We start from the raw sequence: 20,376 nt of genomic DNA, 5'->3' as shown, positions 1-20,376 counted from the left end.
CTCTCTCCCGAGCACTGATTTGTTTCAATAAATCGAGCCCAAATCCCCCGGTGGCAGCCGTCTCCTCCTCCTTCCCCTCCCGCTCCCCTCTCCGCCTGGCTCAGCTTGGTGCTGCTCAAGTTGTGATGCAGCCCAAAAAACCGATCCCTTTCCCCTCAATCCGAGGCAAAGGCGTGTTTTCCCGGCTGCCTTCACCTCCGCTTCCAATCCCCCCGCTCAGCCCACCGGCGCCGCTGACCCCATCACTGCCCCAAGCCCCAGCTCCGGCTCCAGCCGCCGCCTCCGCCCGGCTCCTGAAATAGCCCCGCGGCTGCCGGGGCCGCTCCGACTCGGYGCTGCCCGCCCGTGCGCAGGATCCGCCCCCTCTGTCAGCCAGCCAGGCTGTTCTCCGCCCGCCCGGCAAACTACTTTCCTCGCACGCTTTATTATAGGGACGCCTCTGCCAGCCTCTTCCTATCAGAAAGCCTCATCTGGGGAGAAATGTTGATTTCCCAGCCATGAGCTATATCGCGTTGCCCGTTCATTTATTTGGGGTTTTTTTTCCCCCCCGCAGCTAAGACTTCATGAAAACGCTCTCTCCRGGGACAGGCAGCGACAAAACAACAGCCACCGCATTATCTCTCTGCACAAGGCAGATACAGGTTCACCTAGAGGCAGAGCCGAGTATCCGAGGATATTAGCAAGTTCCTGGCTCTGGCTGAACTACAAAAGATACGGAAAGGAGCACGGAGATGTGAAATTGCAGCCCTTACGTTTGCAAAGTACCCGGAGAGTAAATTAAAGGGAGGAGAGGCTCAGGCGTGGGAAAGAGGCATAGCCTTAATGGGGAGAGCAGGGCAGCACTAGCCGGGATGTTTCCGATTATTCCGCTTGGGCGCAGGAGACCTTGGAGTRGCCGCGGTGGCTGCCTTATCCATCAGACGAAAGTGGTAAAAGCGTGCTGAGCTYCTGAAGTCCTTGGGAGGCTCAGATCATCCACGTCTGGACGTCAGGGACTGCAGGGTCCTCGGGGGAGGACAGGCTTTGGGGAGCGGGTGGGGCAGCACCGTGCGGCTCTCCAGGTACCCCGCTCCATTCATCTGTGCTCAAGGCCAGGTCCTTGAGGAAGGGTCTGGAAAAGCAAAAGCCCCAGGGTCTGCTGGAGCCTGAGGGCACTGGGCACCGTGGGACGGGTGGCCAAGGCGARACCAGGCGGCCGATTTTGGCAGTGCCAGACCGGGGCCAGGCCAAGTTGCCTGGGGAAGAGACCGGACAGCTCGGGCATCCCGGGTCCTTTCTCCCGGTAAGCGAGCGGAACGCTGATTTGTCCTGCTGAATAGCGCTGCCGCATGAGTATGCAACAGGTAGTCCTTACTTTGTAAAGGTTGCAAAGGTGAAAAAAAAATAACACTCAAATTTAGACATCTCCAGGAACTGGGAGCAGCCCCACGGCAGCGCCCCGGGCAGCCGGCGTGGGCAGCGTGAGCCGGGAGAGCGGTGATGGGCGGGACGGCGGCGGGACCAGGGCCGAGGGCGGCTCCAGACCCCGGGAGAAAGCCGGGGCTTGGAGCGGCAGCGGAGGGGAGGAGGTGGCCAGGGTCCGTCGCCCTCCCCGCCTGAGGGACAGACCTTCTCGACACCTCGGGCGGTGTGGTACTTCCGCGAGTGGGCAGGCGATGAAAGTTCTGCTCCGGAGCACACAGCGGATGATGCCATGCTGTGTTGTCCGGTGGTTTTTTTGATCTCTTGAAAATGCCAATTCTGCTAGTGCCCTTATTTTCCACCCGTTGGCATCGCTGCCAGACGGCTGGGTTCCTGCATCCAAATGTGCCTTCCAGGCCACACGGCAAAGTACCTCTTTGTGGCAGAGATTTCACTTGCTGCTGCCGGTACGTACATCTAGCAGAGCTACCGGCAGGACTTCGTTAGGACAAATCCTTTAAAATGTGGAGAAAATACTTTGAGGATAGGCAAACAGAACAAACCCACTTGCAGGTGTAAGCCCCCTCATTCTCCCTCCATGTAGAACATTAGTAATATACTTGTTTGGATGAGATAACCAGTGTATAGAAGCAATATGAAGTGACTCAGTTGATCTAGAAAAATGGCTTATAAAATGTAAACTACTGTTACATTTTAATGTCACAGCATTTGTGTTAGGCCATCACATATTATCAGTGTTTCCTWTGAAGTTGTGCTCCTAGTCCGTTCTTTTTTATAATTTTTAAATTTTGTTTTTGTCAATACACTGCTGGGCAGTTGAAKGAATGCGAAAGAGATGGCAATTGCTGAATTTTGTAACGAGAAATAGTAATTATTATGGAAACATTAAATATTATGGATACATGAGAGATATCACAACTATTTTGCACCACTATATCACCACTCTCACTTGGTTTTGACTATAAATTCCAAGAATAGGTGGGAATTCCAGCTTCACCTACTAGATTTGCAAAGTTTTTATGCCTGTGATGAAAGGGGAACTGCTCTGTGATAATTTATGAGTACCCTGTTTTGACTCTGCCCCATGAACAGAATGGTTCAATTCAAAAGGAAAATGAAAGGAAAAGTATGGCTCAAGATAAGCCACTTTTCTTCAAACAATAGCTGAGGGACAGTGCCAGGCTTCTTTGCACTTTAGGGGAAAAGAATTAGGGATGTGAAAAAAGGAGCACATTCACAAAAGCCTGGGAATTGTCTGGGAGAATTAATCTGAGACACTTAAGTGCCYGACAGAGCTCAGTTTCCTGTGGTTACCCTGTAAATTTTATAYTGCAAATACATTAATAAATATATTTTTTTCTAACTTGTCTTTTTCCCTCCCACCACTAAATACTTTGTTTCAACTGCTAAATGCTTTAAGATGTCTTGTTATATCTCTGTGCATCACCGACCACAAGCTCCTGCAGGCAAAGAGGACCAAAACTCATCCAAAGTTCTAAGGAGGTGCCCTTGACAAACAGAGACTCAGAATAATTAAAGACCCATGACAGGGTGACCTCAGATTGGAAAGAAGACTGGAGAGTCGATACCTCTGTAAACTCTGTGTATCTTTRTGTTCTGTGTGCCTTCCTCYCATWGAAACAAACAGCAATGCTCWCTGTSCCAGGCAGCTCCAGTTCAACTAGGYACCTTAATAAAGTGATTTATTCRCTTTAATGCTCAAACAAAATCAGGCTGTGGCACTGCAAACATGCTGCAGCAGAACACATTAGAGGGAGATGGACGATCAGTCACATCAGGATCCCTTTATGCTGTGCTGGCAGTATAAGGCATTTAATAACAAAGACATGCAGCCCCCACAGCCCTSCAGGGCACGTGCCTGGCTGGGTGCAGATGGCAGATTTGTGTGGTATGAGCCAGCTGTAGGATTTTGGCTGTGTTCCTCTGTCCTCTGCAATGCCATTTGGAGACCCCTACGAGAATGGTGTAAATAGGCATGGTGTGAATAAGACCCCAATATGAAAGCTAAGTACATACCACAGAAATCTCCACTGGGCTAGGCAAATGCCCACTAAGAATTACTGGCATCATATTACTTATTYATTTATATCAAAACATTTTTTCCTTTACTTAAAACTCATTATTTGTTTTTATAGAAACACACAGTCACAGACTACCATGACCACCCTAATTCTCCTCTCTCTTTCTTTTTATTTGCTTGTAATGTCCAATTGTTTTCTCTTATCATAAATTAGTCATGCACTCCCTCCTGGTGGAATGGTTTCTTACATGCTTGTGCGGCACTTGACATAATAGGACGCCTGGGTGTTGGTTGAATAATACAAATAATCAGACACAACACTTACAACACGTTTATTTTGGCAATGCCAATATCCTTTGTCTGATTAATGCTGACATTTGATAACTGAGCTGTATTTGCACAAATAATTATGAAAAGTGGATGCTAAGCCTGACTACTTAGATTAGCTATCACACATCTTACAAAGCATAAGACAGTTTTTGGCAGTGTAGGACTGCCTAAATTTTTTTTTTCTGGGGCTGAGGCACAAGAGAGTTTACAATTACTTAGAGAAGATGTGAAGAGGCTCAATCTAAATGTAAATTTGTCCCTTAGCCAGCCCAGCCTACAGTAGCCTATGTCTAAGCTGTTATTTTCTCCTATTTCAAATCCCTATTTGAGATCTTCTTCAATGACWCCCTAAGAGCAGCCAACTTATAATGGCCAGGCTGAGAGTTATAAGGTAGCACTGATATTTACAGAGCTAAATCAAAATCTTAAATGAAAACACAAATGCATCCATACAGCCCATATGTATGGGTAGCCCAGCATAAATCTGGTTGAGTCTATCATTATTCCCCCTTTATATGCTGCAGATCATGAGCTGTAATTTCTTTGTGGCCACATTGTGCTCTGTGATTATCCCATCCCGGAGGAATCCTAATCAGGGCCAGCAGGTGTTACAGTGACACGTTAACAACAGCAATGAGGCACTGCTTCAACAGAAAAATGTGTGACATTTTCAAGTTCACAAATCCTTTTTTTTTCTTTTTTTTTTTTTTTTTTTTTTTTTTTTTTTTTTTTTTTTTTTTTTTCAAGCTCTCCCTTAACTTCTCCCTCTCCCTGAGGGATTCAAAGCCCCAAAGACCTTTTTTAAAGACTTATTCCTGGTCCCTGGAGTTATACCTAGATTGTCACTTCTTGTTCTTTATTTGTACAAAACCTGATTATTAAAGGTCTCACTTCTTCACCAGAGCTTCTGTCCTACGGTAATGGTATTACTAATTGCCATAACTCAATCAGGGAATGGAAATAATTRCATGACTAGCTCCTATAAGGGACTTTAGCAGCAGAAGAAGAGCATAGGGAGTGCTTTCRGCACATTCATCCAAAACTGCGATCCCCCAAAGCCCATCAGCCACCCCCAAGGACTCCTAACTCTGTTGGCAAACTAAATTTTGGCCATTAAAGCTCCATGAATGACCAGAGCTTTTTTCTTGTGTGTGTCCATGCCTGCTCATTCGGAGYCAGCAGTGGAGCCCCTGGGGTTAGTGCAGTAATCAATGCTTTCTATTGGGGTTTTTGGGGTCTTACACACAAAATGCAGAGGCAATCAGCTTTGATGAGAGAGCAGCACCACCTCACCTCTTGCAGAGGGCCCAATGGGCATGTGGCAGGGCAGCAAGTGTGAAATCTGGCTTTGAAGCCTTTCTCAGACTGCAGGATTAAAGACAAAACCCTTAAATACCACGGGGTTATGGGGCTGGCTGACTGCTGTCAGTAATTCCTGYTGATGCTGAACCTTTGGGAATGTGTGTGAGAAACCTCCTGGGATCAGGCTCAGGTTGGGAAGCAACTTCCTGCACTCCTGCTGGGGAGAGAGCCTGTGCAAGCAACACGTGGCTCCCAAAAATGAAGCCACAAGGAGAAGTCACTCTTCCCAAGCATGGAACTACCCTCTCTCCCAGTTCCTCCAGCTCTGCATTACTGCTGCCCAGGCTGAAATCTACAACCCTTTTACAGATGGGTGTTCCCAAGTGTGCACTGTTCCTCTTTCAATGTCCAAAGAAATGTCGAAGAGCCAGAATGTAAAGTCCTTTATGTTCACCAGCACAAAGGCAGAGTTTTTCCAGTCTGGCGCTTTCTTGAGAGTCCCAAAAGTTCATGCTGACRACTGACTTGGTCCCATCTCTGCAGAGTACAGCCAACTGTCATTTCCAATGGGAAAATAACCTCTGAAATTAATATATCACACTGTTGTACCAAGGAGCATATACCAAGCTGTTATTGCCTCTTTTAGAACTAAACAGAGAAAACATGGTTTCTAATATTAATGAATTTGTACTTTTTCTCCTCACAAACCACCTGTGATGTCAATAAACACCCACATGCACACTTTAAAATTTATCATCCACTTTCCACTGTAGGCACAAATACTTAAGATCTGTCATTGTCTGTATCACACCACTGTGTGCCACTCATTTTCCAGCTCCCTAACTTTTAAAGGATCATTTGTGTTCAATGAAATGCAACAGGGAGAGACCAAATAAGTCAAGAATCATTGAGAATCAAAGGCTGGCTCTAATCACAGGCACCAGAAGAGGAACAGCTCATTTTGGGTCTTCCCCCATARGCAGTGTGGAGCTGGCACAGAATTAGCATTAATTTATCATGTATTCAATGAGGAAAAAGAAAGATGGGTCATATACTTGTTACTTACAGAAGATGGATGTTTTTCACAGTTTCTGGTTATTGAAATTGATATGCATTACTGGATACCCTGTTTGTAAGATACAGTTTGATAGAATCTCAGCACCAGAAGTATTTCACAAAATTACGAGACATTCTAAAAGCCGGGGAGCCAGACTAATAAGATGACTGTTGGTTGGCAGTCTGATTAGTTTGGATATCCTGCAAGGAAAGTGTCACCTTACACTGAGCAAAACATCAGTCTTAGAATATTACAAATTATCATTTCTAATGGTACAGTTGGCTGAAGAAAGCTACAGAAAATATCATATTCTGCACACATACATACCTCTGATAAGTAACCGATATCCCAATATAGCAAACATTCAGTAGGATTAACTTCCTAGATATATCTGTGCCAAATTTAGCAGTTAGGGTCAGTATTTTTCCACAGTGCTTCATTCCCACTGTATTATTTCCTCCTACCCTTAGCACCTCTTCAACAATTTTTTTCTGACCATGACTAAGGGGGCTGTTCCCAGCAGAAATTAACCCCCAAATTTTCATTCATTTCCACTTCAATTCCTGCTAAGATGCATGGGCAGACATGCTGTAATTTCTATTTCACCTCTTTTCAGTAATTTCTATAAATCCACCTCCATTTTGTCCTAAACCTTTAGAACCTCTGGCTTCAGCCCAGTTCCCTTCAAAGCTCTAGCTGTTTTTGATTTAAGTCTGTTTTTTTTTTGAGACAGCTGCTCCTTAGTTTTTTCCTGCCTGTTAAAATCCCAAACAATTGCTTCTTACAAATACTCCTACAGTGATGGTTTAGGAGTTCCTTTGTCCTCAGTGCATCTGCTGTTCCGTTAGGGCTCAGAAAAGCTGATTACTGAAGTCTGCTTCACAATTCCTACGTTTCCATGTGGAATTTCCTCTCCGACTCTCCCATCCAAATCTGGGGCATRTCATTGCATTCCTATGTGACATGCAAGCTCTCGATAATGCAGCACCTCTGAGGCAARCACACAGCTACCTCCTGCAGTTTAGACTCAGCTGAGAAGGCCCCACAATGACTTGAGGAATCAGTGATTTTTAAGGMACATGCAAACTCTCACCCATCACTGTTTAAGGGCCAAAATTAAAGGCTCAGAAAATGCAGAGTCAATGAGCAGGAATGCATTAACCTGACATAAACAGAAGTACAGGCAAATWCGACTGATTTCCATTCACTGGAGGAATGTTTGGAAGATGGACCACTGATTGTGGGAAACATGGAAGAATACAATACCCACGATCTTTGCACAATATAAGACATCAAGAATGGTAATAGGGCTATGTTCAGGGTTCTATGCTTTTTCAGCACTTGTGTACGTAACTGACTTTAATTTTTGAATTAAAATAAATATACTAGCACCTCCTATCCAGAAGTCAAAGAAGTAGCTTGGCTTGCCTTCTTAAATTGTAGCGTATTACAGTTTGTTTCTTATCAGTAGCAGAACAGATAGTGGTGTTGCCCTGCATCTGTAACAAATAGTTCAACATTAAAGATGTTCACTAAAACAGGGAGTTAATATTCACTGAAAAATATTTCCAGAGCAACAGACACTTGTAGCATATCCAAGATGTGTCTCAGCACTGAATTATTAGAATTTCAAAAACAGGCTCWAAAATTTGACCTGTTGTATCACTAAAGCACTTAAGTTTTCTTTTCTGAGGTTAGATTGAAGCATTCTTTGTCATTTAATATCAGAAATGCTGGTGTTTTATAATGTAGAGTTGTAGAGGTTGAGCCCAGAATTGTGTTGAAGTGTCTTGCAGGGCAGGAAAAACAAAGGGGAAGAAACATTTTCTAGTTATCCTGCCTTGTAGGATAAAAAAGCTTGGAGTCCGTTCCCCAGTTTCTGAAGAAAGAAATATTTCTTCGTCAATTTCTTGCCTGGCAATGGAATTAAAGCTCTGCTRATCTTTATTTTTAAAATTTAAAATTGTGAGGTTAGAGCATGGTGCTAACACTGATCAGTCTTGTGATGTTACATGTATTTWAACACCTCACCTGCAYAATAATTAGTCCAATATYCATTTGAAGAYCKTTGTACATTAAAGACAAGATGAACWAAAACCTCAGTTTCTTGRATATGTAYCTTGGTCTGGGAGCTATTACAAATTCACAGTGCTGTCATTCTGACACTGATGCTGCAATTCCCTAAATCAATTTTATCCTGGCCCTTGTTAAGAACAGGCACCTGTTGGAGGGATGCCACAGCCGTGGGTGACCCAGGAGTGTTGCTCACATCTGACCCCAGCCCTTGAGCCCTGAGCTGAGGGGAGATGGGAACAGGGTTTGGTTTTCCATCCTTTCTCCCATCTGTGCTGCTGAGGGCTTGGCTCTCTGTCCCAAGGACTCGTGTTCTCCATCCCCAAGGAGGGCTGGTGAGCTGGGTGATTTGCTCATCCCCAGATAGCTGGGACATAGGAATGGTCCAGGAGTGTGGGCTGGAGTGTGGGCTGGAGCYCTGCATGTGCTGCCGCTGCTGCTGCTCGTTTCCCTGGAGAAAGAAATCCTCTGACTGTGGTGGCACAGCTTGTGACTGCTTGGGTAAGACTAGATTAAACCCAGAGGAAAAAAGAGTAGGAAGATCTTCCTTCCAAAAGGGGATGTCAGCACAGAAGTGAAATCACAAGCCAGTTGCCACTCTGTGTCAGTGCAGAAAATGATTCAGCACTGGACGCAACATAGACATTAATTAAAAATAATGAAATGAAGCCATTGAGATGTCTACAGAAAATCTGTCTCCAAAACATCAAGAGCTTATGAAATGCACAATAAACCATTTAGTTCAAAGTTTGCTGAAGAGTTTTGGTAAAATCTGACTTTGGAGGCTCTTGACAATTCATCTTGTAATGAGCCAACAATTTACTGCAAAGTGGGAAGTATGTAGAGATAATTAGCAAAAGTGGAAAACTGTTAATCACTGAATTTGTCAATGAATGTCACAATACAATTGACATTTCCAACCTGTTTATTTGCAATTTAGAAGAGAAAAGGAACATCTTCATTTACAAAATTTGCTCATAGCAAAATACTATTCTGGTGGCTCAAGACTTTGATGGACTCTAGGAAAACCTTAATGAAATTATGTAATAGACAATTTTGTAGTCAACTAAATATAGATGCATGCAAGACTGGGAACTAGAGATGAGAAAATAATTATTTCTAAAAYACATTCAGCATATTTAGCTTTTGCATGTGTTTGAGAAATTATGAAGACATTTATAAACACACTAAAGAGACGTGTCTGAAAGTTTAGAATTAGCTGAATTGAGAGAAGTGAAAAAGAAATGTATGMTAGAGTAGAAAATGTGACTGAATGACACAGAAGAACATGGATGAGCCTTTCTTCACCGGTTTTGTATGAGAGGGAGGTCGACAGGATTTTGAAAATAGAAGCTAAAACATCTACTCTGCATCATAGTTTAGCATCAATAAGAAAAACTAAGCTAACAAATAYAAAATTAAGTTTAGAATAACAATAGGAGTAAATATTAAATGGGGGAGAAAAATCATATTTTGAAGGAAAATGATAGAAGGACAATGGAGAAGCTCAGAGAGTTCACCCCCAAATGATCAGCTGGTTATGACAGGAACCTCTTTTATGTTTTCTGTTTTTTAGGGCAGTCAAGAGAGATTTCAGTAGTCAAAAAACTTAACTTTWGTTTGCTTTGATAGGAAACTACTCWGTGGGTTCAAAGTAAGAAATGTGTTGGCCAACATTATCTGCACTCCCAGCTAATGGGCATTGTAGCTGTTTGTGCTGAGAACAGCTCTGAGCGTGTTCTGGGATGAGAACTGGGTTAACCTTTCTGCATTTTATGAAGATCTGTGCTGAGCCTGTTTCAGTACACCTTGCAGATTACTAGCATTGGATTGGAAGTTATATAGCACACCTTGATTTCTGTAAATCTACCAACACAAAGAAGGATTGTGTTGGTACAACAGCAAAGCGGAAAATTTGGGGGGAAAGGAGAAAAATATAGATAAGGAAAAAAAAGAAAAGCAAGGTTAAAAATAAAATTACTTTCCAACAATTAATGAAATACTTCTGGGTCTAGGACATACTTTCTGTTACAGTATATTTGGAAAACTATCCCAGAGCAGCCTGACAATGACTTGTACCTCCCTCTCTCCCACTTTTCACATGCCCTTTCCAAGCAGATGAAGAATAGGGAGGGCAGGGAGGAGGAAGGGGCTGGTGGAGGCTCCTTGAGGCACTATGGCTGTGCACGACACCTGCAGGCTGTGCCTCCCTCTAACAAATCCACCCCCACACCATCCTCTCCTGCATGAGGATGTCGCTCTGCTTTCTGTGTTCAATGGTGCAGGAGCCTGTCACCCTCCGAGGCAGAGCAGCGTTGCTCTGAGGAGTGTCAGCATAACGTGGCAATTCATGAGGAACACGGCAGTGCAATTCCATTTCAACAGCAGTGACTTTATGTTTGTGCCACCTCTCATTTTTAATTCATGCATACATTAATTTTGTATTATTTGCATCATAACTAGAGCCCTTCCTGCAACAGAACGCTAAGGATTCATCATTTTTATCTCTTTTCCCTGCTATTCTCTTTGCTCTTAGTCACCTTCTCTACATGAATCAATATTACTTTTCCCAAAAACCAGGCATGTGGGATTTATTCAGGCAAAGTTCTGATATTAAAACTGGGACAATTCCCTTTAGCAATAAACAGTGAGCAATAATGTAAAGCCTTATGGTTTRACAGCATCACCTGAATGAAGAATACACACCTGACTCACCCTTTTTTGCTGTCTGTCAACAGGAATTGGATGCCACATTTGGATGTGGCAGTTCCTCTGTATGCTGCACAACAGGTTGCCTTCTTGTTTCTTTTGGACTTTTGTACTAAAAATCTRTGTTCTCCACATTCCAAGATGTTTATCTGTTTTTACAACACTCCTGTTCTTCACTGAAGGCCAAGAAGGATTTGTAACATCTATTAAATCGGCACTTGTTGCTAATTACTTTAAGCTTATCACAATTTGTAGCTYTAAATCTCCCTTTAGTTACTTTAATTTTGGGCTCTGTACACCATCCTTTTTCCATTCAAGACAAGAGTTCACTCTCTCCGGAGGCAAAGCTGTGTACTATTTTAACAGACTCCCAAAGAGATGAAAAAGTTATGAATGGATCCTGTGGTCCAGATGAACACCTATTGTGCTGATGTGACTGTATGGAAATACAAAGAGAGAATAAAAAGGCAGGTTCACTTTCAGCATTTAGATTCTCTTCCTTTACTGTGCTTTTCCTGGAGCATGTCACTGCCTTTGTTTATCTCCCTCTCCTGCCCTCTCTCCTCTTCTAACTCCTGCCAATTCAGGGTATTAAAATCCCCTTTCTCCTTTGGGCCACAATACTCCTCTCTTCAAATTCTTCTTGCCTGCAGCATAATTGYTAAAGTCTTATCCTCCCATCTTAGTGGGGCTACCCGTGCTTCGTGCTTCTTTCCAAGCATAAAATACAATCAGGGCAAGAAAGATGCCGGAGGCCTGTGGAGTTTGAAACCATTATGTTTAAATCTGGCAGTAGGTCAAGGCAGAGGTGCAGCTGCAGAGCTGCATTCTGGTGTGTGTTTTATGCCTGGTCTGTAGCAGAGGTGAGGTGTGTAAACTACCTGTTGAAACCTTTGTGTGATGGAAAATCAGAGTGCCATGAAATACACCATCAAAAAGAGAACAGGGAAGGAGAGGGAAAAAAGACACCAGCTGCTCAGTGAGCTCATTACTTCATTATGGGATGAAAGAAGATGACCAGGAAAACCTGGTCATGTGTACTTGGCAGTGTGTTCCTGCCCTCACCTCCTCAAGAGCAAGTCACACCCATGTACCCCAGGAACAGCAGTGGCATTTCATGATGGATACAAAATATGTATCCATCTCCCTCTTTCTTTTTTTTTTTTCCCTCCCAAAAATGACACATTTATGGTGTTTGCCCTTGAAGAACTTTCAAGAATATGTAGTGATTAGTTTGAGGCAAAATTGCTTAAAGACTAGGAATGATGGCTTATTTATCCATTCTTTATCATGCACTGGGAGAAATCAGGTTACAGTTCTGCTCAGTTAATAAATGCTGTTCTGGATAATCACTGTGATGGCACAGACAACAGGCAGGCTCAGGACAGGAGYGCAGATGACACTTCAGTGGTCACTGTGTGTTCAGAGATGAGCTAGATACTCATTTTTCTATGTCCAAACTCATTGTCTGCAACAGTGCAGCACCCTGGGATGGGACTGGAGACTCCTTCCATGATTTACACTTTGGGAGGAACCAACTATGACAATCATGAAGATTCAGACTCGAGTCCTGCTGCTCTTATTTAATATAATACTTGTAGCTTCTGAATAGTCCTGCAACCTCAGAGATCAGCCCCAAAGCCTGAGGTCAGATTCTCAGGCCATGTCTCAACGGCTTGACAATATTTTTTTGAATATGGCACAAACATCATAGGAAAATAAAAAATGTCAGCAAAAATTCATAGGAAAATACAAACTGTAAACTCAGTATTCAATAGATTATATGCTTTGCTTTTTKTCTTCTTTGGTGTTTTGGTGAATTTGCACATAAATCTGTCTTGTTGCTGCTCATTTTATCTGATAAGTGATATTAAATAATGATATTCTTCTGGCTGGGTATCAGGTGTCCCAGTTAKTATGCATATTTGAAATTTTACATTGTATTAAATGGAGAATATAATCCAAGAAAAACATTCAAATATAAGGTTAAGAATTGAAATCTATACTGTTAACTCAAGGCCACCACACAGTAAAGAGCAAAGCCTTTTAAAGAATACCATACAATACATTACAGATCTAAGCTTTTCAAAGCAGGATATGCAGGATTAGRGCTACATTTAAATCCAAACATGATAAAAGGGAAAAAACCAAATAGGCAAAACAGGACTACTTTACAGTGTTACATAAGAACTCACACAGGAAAGTAATTCAACCCCTGATTCTATTTTGTAATGGTATCAGGAGGAAAAACAATATTTAAAAACATGAATTCTAATTTTTTGAATTTGTCCTTATCTGATCTGATACCATAAATATCAAAATACTTTAATCCAAACTGTATGGCTATTGCCCTCGCAGCACAGAGCTTATTTTGTTTGTGAGCCTCAGTCCTGTATTCTCTGTTTCAGCACATTTCTGTTTCTCTTCAGYACCAGCTCAGCTCTGACATTTTGGGCGTTTGTGACCACTGAAATACTCAGCTTCGTGACGCTTTTCAAATAACCACRGCATTATCTACACTACATTCTATTTTCAAGCTTGTGACAGATATTCTCAGTACTGACTCAATCTTGAAGTCCCTCGCATTTTCAGGAAAACATGCTAAGATTACACTMTCCTTTGGGACTATGTACACTGCCTACACAATATATACCCATTTTGTAAGCAGCTTAGGGTAGGAACCATGTATTATATAAAGTTGAGCGTATAGCCAATGCCCTTATTTAGTAATAACCCGTGCTTCCACTCCTGACTGCAGTGCCTGGTGGCAGACTGGGATTTGTTTGTGAGGAGATGAGTGGTAGCACAATAACATCTACTAAAACGCACTTGTTATTCCTGCCTTTCGCATTCAAAGACGAGGACGGCAAGCAGCCAGCGGCATAACCTCCCTGGTAATTGATATGCGTAAGAGGCTCCTCGATCCTATCCACGCCATCCCATCTTCTACCTCCCCAGGAAGAAATGCTGTGATGGAGACGGCAGCGTTATCCTCAGGRGGGTACCACCGCTCCCTTCCTTCCCAGTCTCGCTCTCTCCCCTGGGCTCTCAGAGAAATATGTTTCCTTTGAAACTCATGTGCCAGGATATTATTCAAAGATTTATGGTTCCTGATTCTTGCTACAGTCCGCTTTTGCGGCTTTGTTTACTTGGCAGGGTGAGGGAGGGAGGAGGGAACTGGATTAGCCTCAAAACCCCACAACAAAAGGCAGAAAAGCGCTGCTTTAGGCATGTAATAATCTGTGTTTCTAGAGAATTACTGAATATGCTGGAATTATCTCTTGAAAATCTGGTGTATTTTAAAAGAGTTATTCATAGCACTTAAGAAACACTTCACATCAAAATAGATTTGAAATCAACAGAAGTTTTGTTCTCTTCTGGTAACCACTGTACATTCCCTAAGAAAAGAACAAAACTAAATATTCTGGTTGTATTCACTTTACAATAATAAATATGACACTGATAAAAATAATCAGAACCACTGTGATCCAAGCACTATAAAAAACAARGGCAAAAAATTCAGGGTTTTGGTCAAGTGAACAATTTTCTTCCCATTTGTAAAGACCTCTACAGTTGAGAGGGAACTACACTATTTCCCTGAACATCATRTGGGGAGAGGACTGGAGCATTGGTTTTGTTTTGTTTTTTTAGGACAGGAAGAAAACCACCTAGTCCTTGCTCATGGTCTTGGACAGATATCATSCAGTGGCTCAAAACACTGATTTGCTTAATTGCATTAGTCCACTTCCCTCCTGTTATGGGAATTCAAGCTTCAATGGCAAATTCAACCTCCTAATGAGATTATGGTGACGTTCCCAATATGAGGCCGTGGGGTGGCAATGGAGCCACGCGTTTCCGTGGTGACTGGCTGAGTGGTTAACCCTGGTGAGATGGGGTGGAGGGAAGAACCAGCCTGAGTGACAGCACTTCATCCTTTMAACTTCAGTTCATGGCTGAGCAAAGCAGAAATAGTGCCAAGCAACGACCATGGGGAAATTACCCTTGTTTTAATCTTTGTCTCCTTCAGCTGATGTCAGTGGAAGGGGACGAGACAAAGGACCTCAAGCTGTGGTAAAGATCATTAAAATAGAAAAATATAAAAACATGGACATGCCTGYGCCATCTATTAAATATTAATTTCAGTTGAATGCAGACATTTCTCTTTGTTATGCTGTTTGATACTATCGTTATTGTTACACCTTTAATCCATTTTATGTAGTTTTATTCCTTTTTTAAGCTCCTTTGTAATGAAGGTGCCTTTTAGACAGCTCCACCAGCTAATCAGATTGCTTTCCCTTCATTACTCACATTGAGCTTTTAAAGCCTGAAGCCTAAGCTAAATGGAATATATGGTCACGATTTAAGTAATGTGGAARAGCTGAAACTGTGCCAGAATCACAGCATATAGCTACGTTTTTATTGCCTTCATATCAAGAGCAGGTGAGATGCCTTTGAATCAGGGACTATTCAATCAAAAACACGCTCAATTACTGTACAGGAATATAACAAATGTGCTTATCACTCACATATTTCAGTGGAAAAAACTAATAGCCTTTTTTGCCATTTATCCAATAAATTTTGTTAAGACAAATGCAGAGCAATGTTAAAGAGATCACATCTGCGAACGGAGAAAGACAATAATTTTTTGGGAGTATATTATTTTTTTCCCAAGGCAAAGATATTTCTGAGTCAGAGGACAATGCTGCCCACATGCAATTAAGGAGTCTATAACCCACACACATGGATCCCCGGAGCCCAGTTTAGTTCACAAAAGTGCAAATCTAGGGAATTTCCATTGTGGCCAGTAAAGTTAGGCTGTTGTCAAAAAATGCTCATAAAGGCAGAATTGTTACATCGTTTCACAAGCTGCATATGTGAGCAAAGATTGGAGGTGCAGGCTCACGGGCAAACCTGAATGAAGGGCTTCAGGGGCTTCAATGAATTCAAAAGTGATGAGACACTTACTCTGGCCAGCAGGCACCACTGGTGTGTGATCTGCCTCTCTGGTATGTGGCTGCTGCCCGGGAGTGGTGGCGGGGAATGGCAAACCTGGTGCAAGGGCAAGAAGAAAAGGAGACACCATCACTACGTGACACCACCGGCAGCAACTCCTAATTCCTCCACGCTCTAATTGAGTGCAACCGAGAGTGCCATCAATTGCCGAAATCTTGTCACTATTTTTAAACCTTAGGGAGCAAATGGAAATCACATTTTGAAGACGGAAACTTAATTAGGGTTTTTGAGAGCTAGTCATTTACCAAAGGAGAAGCGACAAGGGCAGCTCTACATTCCTTACCTCTCCTCTGGGAAGGTTTCTGATGTCTGCTGCTGATCCACGCAGTGTTTCTTTTATTGTGGGTTTATCTGTGATGGCTCCCGGCAGATCAGCTTGACGTAGCTGGTCATCAGGATTAAAATGGAAGAATCAATCGCTTTTTCAGTTTGCRTTTTTGTTCTCCTCAGCACTTTTAGGAAAGCCTGTAATTCTTATAATCACATCCCGACCTTGATTCCCAAGATCCTCTATTTTTGAAGATACCTACACTGTAATCAAAGTTGCCATTACGGCATCACTAGTTACACGTGTAGCAGCTTTCATCTAGCTAGACTCAGATTAAAGRCTCTTGCAACATTCAGGCTGTTGCAGCAGCGGAGCCCTCACAGCCCCAGAGGGGATGCTGAGCATCCACTCGTGAGGACCCAAGGGCTTGATGGCCCTTTCCATGACAGCTCCTGCCTCTATGGCTCTGCTGGAGCCACACTTTTGTGTCCCAGAAATACCTTGTTACCCCATCATGATCAATTGTCTGCAGTTAGGTCTTTAAAACACAAACTTCTTCAGTCCTTCAGACCAAGTATTTATTAAGTTTGTGGCCAATTTTGGTCATTAAGTTCTCACAGCTCCTGTGGGGTGAGAGTAGCAGCTACTGCTGTGGCTGTGACACACATTTGCAGCTCTCCCCTTCATCTCTGATTTTTTTTTTTTTTTCTGAACATTTTTACTGTGTTGGCTTTCCTCAAGTTTCTTTGCTGTTTCCTGGTGCTCTAGAGCTCGAGATAAGTTGTTGTGGTGCATTTCTGAAAGTTCAGCAGGATCAGTAAGTTAGCAGCTTAAGATGCTGAGAGTCTGGGAAGAAGGTGAGATAATCACAGAACCTTTAAAACGTATTTAACGCATAATAAAATACAATCAAATATTTTGATAAATAAATTAGGAGCCTAATCCCTCTTGGCTTTCCTAACAGCAAAAGGGATGACTCGTCCTGATCCCGCTTGGTGGAGGAACCTAATTTAAGAATCCAGATTTAGATGAGTTAGTATGTGATGTGATGACTCCTTCCCACTCCTGTTCATTTTTCCACTGCTCACATGGGTAGGGAATTCAGATGTATGTTACTATTTTTTTTTCAGCCACGTGATGTGACCCCTTATTGTTAATGAGAAAAGATTAACCTTTAGAAATGTGAGGATGAAATTACACTCTTTTCAGGACTAGAGCCACGAGCTAATATAATAATGTAGAGCCTAGGAAAGAGCTATGGAGATACTCTAATATCAGATCTGAAATTTATTCCTATAATGAGAAAACCAGAATACTTATTAAATGGCTATTTAAACAGGCTCAGGATTGCAATCCCAACCAAATYTGCTTTGGTCAGGAACAGAGAACAGTTAAGAGAGTAAGGAGGCAAACCCAGACCTCCACCCACAGCTTCTGTGGGAGAAAAAATCATCTTCCAGATGGGTTTTGCCATTGACTAATCCTGCAACAGCAAGAATTTTTATTAGCATTAAGAGGCCTAGGAACTAAAAGGAACTGTTAAAATGCAGCCCCAACACAGTCTGGAGCTGAATTTTGGGTGTGTAATATACACTCCTGACAGTCTTTGGCTGTACTATGTTTTGAACACAGCTGTGAGCACTCATGTGGTTATTCCCTTAGAAACATCCATCTTGGTTATGAAAATACGGCTCTGGAAATCCCTAGAAAATAACTACTAGCCTCCACGAGTCATTATGAGCGATCACTCTCGTCTGACCAGAGGAACTGTGGAAATTAGAATTAAATAAAAGGGTATTCAGGCAAAGAAATATCAGGATACACCTTTGTTATGCCACATTACCGTAAATATAAACAAATGGGAGAAAATTATTTGAATTCAGAATTAGAGGAATTCCTTACTTACAGCTCTGCCTGAGGTGAGGGGTCAAGGACACTGCCCTTTTGAATGCCAGCAACATTTTCAAACTACTTGAGATATGCTTAGGTGCTTGTGTATCCCCAGGGGGGGAAGAAGAAGGTATAATGCCATGGGCATTAAGCAGGTTCATCCAATTGTTGTGGTTTTAACTCCAGCTGGTAACCAAGCACCACACGGCCCCTCAGCCATGGCCYCCCTACCAGCGGGGTGGGGAAGGAAAGATTCAGACTCGTGGGTTGTGAAAAAGACAGTTTAAATGGACAGAGAAGGMAGAAAATAATAATGATAAAATAATTCAAATATGCAAATCAAGTGTTGCACAATAAGACACCTCACCACCAACTGGTACCAGTCAGGTCCTGAGCAGTGGCCCCTCAGCCAGCTCCCCTCTCCCCAATTCATATACAGAGCATGATGCCATATGGTGTGGGATATCCCTTGGGTCAGTTGGGGTCAGCTGTCCAAGCTTTGTCCCCTCTCCAGCCTTCTGACTGTCAGGGCACTAGAAGCTGGAAAGTGCTGTAACAATTGGAAACATCAGAGTGCTTTCAACGTTGCTCTCACTCTAAATCCAAAACACAGCACTGTACYGGCTGCTAAAGAAGGAAATCAACTTTGCCCCAGCTGAAGCCAGGACAGAAAACACAGAACGTACTTATCTACATTAATGCATCTCCCTTTTGGTTCCMCTGTCTTGTGCATCACTTGGAATGTCACGTCAAATATTGCAACGCTGGAAAAAGAGGTTTTGCTGCTGTAGTTGACAAGGTTTCAAAAACAAAACAAAAGCTGAGGGCTGAAGTTTTCTGTCCACCACAAAACTGGCATATTGTATATTTTAGAAACAAAGTACACACAGACCATTTCTAGTTGAAACATGCTTCCAACTCATATACCAATGATTTTGTTGGTTGGATCTAGGCTATGCTTTTTAATATTATCAACATTTGTTTCAGTTTCTCTCTTCCCTTTCATCCTGTCTGCTTCTTTCTTCCTTCCTTCTTTTCCATCCCTTCTAATTCTTCTGCTCCCGCTGCAGTGGTGCTCTGGAGGCTCCTGGCAGCCCTGTCCTGTAGGTCCACGCCTGCATGAGATTTTCATGTGACAGCTCYTTGGATCCCAACCCAMGGGTCTGAGCCCTGCTCACGGGGGYTGCCAGAGGGGAGCTGGTGTGCAGCTTGCACAGTGCTCAGCCAGYCCCCTTCTGACTGGCAAGAGGCTGCTTTGATGGCTCATCTGGGCACACCRGGAGCTCAGCTCGGCTCAGCAGGTGCTGACAAGGTAGGCAGTTCCTACAYTAAATCTGACAGCCTGACAATGCAGGTTTAATACTGAGGACAATTTCCTCTCCCRGTACCTCATTAATATTTGCTTGACTAGTCTCATGTCTTCTTCCTCTTCTCTTCCACTTTCACTGTCTCATCTAAATTAAATCCACTTATGACATACTCCCATCCATTCTCCATTTTCTCTGTTTTCTCCCCAAACACTCCTGTAATTCTCTTCCCTAAAGCAGCAGTGGCCAGGTACATGGAGTGGTTGAAGCCCTGTGTGGTTCCTGAGCTCCCGAGCCCTCGTTAACTCTGCTTTGTATGAGGTAAAGTGAGACAGAATGGGGCACGATGTGTCACACACTCAGGAGAGAGGTCAAGGTGCCACCCATGGCTGAGATGCTTTCCAGTGAGGAGCTTTTAAGGGAGATCAAGGATGAGGCTGACCAGTGTGCCAGAGGAGGAAGGAAACAGGCCCATCTTTGCTGAAGCTCTTCACAGGAGACCGAGCGGATCTCAGGAAAGAAGGAAAGCACAAGGCACTGAATGGCCCAAAGGAGATGGTAGATCTGACTCCCAGATGAGTTATCACCTGGTGTGACTGTCCCACACACCCGCTTACATTTGCATTCTACCTCTTACCAATGTTAATTACTCTCACATTTTGCTGTAAGAGGATGATGTGCACCTTAAAACGCACCCTGCTTTCAGAAAGCCATTACTGAAGCACAATCTCCTCCTCTTCTCATGGCAGAATTCYGACAAGTCAGACTTGTCCTGAAACCACTGACTTATTAAAGATTTCTGAAAAAWCTGAAACACACAAAAGAGCTCCATATTAATTCAACAGGAATTTAGTTTCTACATGRCAGCTGATTAGAACTGGAAGACTGACTGAATTAAAGAACCCTGATGCCTGTTGATCAAACTGATAACTGATTTACTGCAGGGACTGCTTTTTGACCTATC

The 20,376-nt window shown here is 42.9% G+C and overlaps 1 long non-coding RNA gene across 1 annotated transcript; it reads right to left on the bottom strand.

Moving 5' to 3' along the window:
* Nucleotides 1-5,566: 5,566 nt before the first annotated feature.
* Nucleotides 5,567-19,065, bottom strand: LOC130575180 (uncharacterized). The gene is made up of 3 exons (XR_008965523.1): nucleotides 16,231-19,065; nucleotides 15,900-15,983; nucleotides 5,567-5,676 (listed from the first exon to the last, which is right to left on the bottom strand). It is a non-coding gene; the product is annotated as an uncharacterized LOC130575180 (long non-coding RNA).
* Nucleotides 19,066-20,376: the final 1,311 nt, after the last annotated feature.

This window comes from Malurus melanocephalus, unplaced genomic scaffold (assembly GCF_030028575.1).
Source record: "Malurus melanocephalus ecotype Western Australia unplaced genomic scaffold, MMel_1.1 scaffold_99, whole genome shotgun sequence".
Lineage (NCBI taxonomy): Eukaryota > Metazoa > Chordata > Aves > Passeriformes > Maluridae > Malurus > Malurus melanocephalus.
Note: the sequence above shows the minus strand (reverse complement) of the source record. Positions and strands in the feature narration are given on the sequence as shown.